Source organism: Orycteropus afer, unplaced genomic scaffold, assembly GCF_000298275.1.
Source record: "Orycteropus afer afer isolate SDZICR_OR568_19922 unplaced genomic scaffold, OryAfe1.0 scaffold00253, whole genome shotgun sequence".
Classification (NCBI taxonomy): Eukaryota; Metazoa; Chordata; class Mammalia; order Tubulidentata; family Orycteropodidae; genus Orycteropus; species Orycteropus afer.
This window is the reverse complement of record NW_006921840.1, coordinates 562,672-564,611: the sequence shown is the minus strand read 5'-3', so window position 1 is coordinate 564,611 and position 1,940 is coordinate 562,672.

The window sequence follows — 1,940 nt, the reverse complement described above, 5'->3', positions numbered from 1 at the left end:
TTCTTTGTGGACTAGGCTGTCCCAATTGACCTTGATATGCCCCAGAGACTATGGTCTTGTGGCTCTAAGCCCAGCAACTCATTCCCTCAAGGTTTTTGGTTATGGCTAAGATGTTTTCATAAATTTGTTCCCTGTATGCTCTACTATATTCATGTATTTTCAGCATATGTAAATACATATGTAAAGATAGTCCATCAAAACTATTTATATTCATGGGTCACGCCTGTTCACCTTCTGTGTCTATCTATGTATTCACTCATAGATTATTATTATTACTATTATTGCAGGATTATGTATGTAATAAGGAGCACTGGTGGTATAGTGGTTAAGGCATTTGGCTGCTAACCAAAAAGCCAGTGGTTCAAACCCACCAGCTACTCTGTGAAAGAAAGATGGGGCAATCTGCTTCCACAAAGATTACAGCCTTGGAATCTATATGGGGGTTGCTATGAGTCAGAATTGACTCAATGGCAGTGAGTTTTATGTATGTAACTGTATTTACCTTACTTGCTTTTAACTTTTGTGCTTCTCCCAGGGTCTTCCTTTGCATTGATCACTATGTATTAATGTCCCCCTTTTGCATATTGTCTTTCTCTTCATCCAAGTTAATACTCGTCTACCCTCTAGTGATCTACCCTCCCATCCCCTCTCACCCCTGATAACTTTCAAAGAATGTTTCTTTCTGTGTGTAAACATTTTCTTGACTTTTTATAAAAGTACTCTCATAAAATATTTGTCTTTTTATGATTAACTAATTTCACTCGGCATAATATCCTCCAGGTTCATCCATGTTATGAGGTGTTTCATAGATTCATCATTATTCTTTAATGTTGCACAGTATTACATTGTGTGTCTGTACCATAGTTTGTTTATTCTTTCATCTACTGATGGGCACTTAGTCTGTTTCCAACTTTTTGCTATTGTGAATACTACTGTGATGCACATAAACAACAACAACAAAAAAATAAAAATAAAAGAATGAAAGAAAAGAAAGCAAACTCATGGGTATTGAGTCAATTCCAATTCATAATGACCCTAGAAGACAGAGTAGAACTACCCACTAGCGTTTCTCAGGCTGTAAATCTTTACAGAAACAGATTGCATCACCTCTTTCTTGCAGAATGGCTGGTGGATTTGAACTACTGACCTTTTGTTTAGCAGTCAAATGATTTAACTACTACACCACTAGAGCTCCTTCTGATGAACATGGATACACACACACACACACACACACACACACCCCTATTCGTGTCATGGCTCTTATTTCTGTAGGGTATAAACCTAGTAATGGGATTGCTGGATTGTATGGTATTTCTATTTCCAACTTCTTAAGGAAGTGCCATACAGTTTTCCACAGTGGTTGTACCATTTTACAATCTCACTAGCAATGTTTGAGGGTTTCAGTCTCTCCACACCCTCACCAACATTTGTTGTTTTCTTTTTTTCCGAACTTTGCTATTAATGCTGGCATGAAAAGATATCTCATTGTTGTTTTAATTTGCAACTCTTTAATGGCTAAAGATTGCAAGCATTTCTTCATGTGTTTGTTGGTCACTTGAATGTCTTATAATGTGTTATCATTTTGGTAATAGCATTATGTTATAGTCATAGAGATATGGATATAGTTAGTGTTTTGGTTATAGTAATAGTGTTATAGCTATAGTTATAGAGCCACAGTTGCAGTTATTGTATCAAAGTTAGAGTTATAGTTTGATAGTTACAATGAAAGGATATATAATTATTGTTATAACTTTATAATTATTCTTATCAAGCTATAGTTATGGACCTATGGTGATATTATGCTTCTGGCACTGTAACTAGGTTGTTGTTGTTGTTGTTGTTATGTGCCATCGAGTCGGCCTGACTCATAGCGACCCCTCCTTGGGTTTCCGAGGCAGTATCACTACGGAAGTAGGATTGCCCAACCTTCCTTCCGAGGA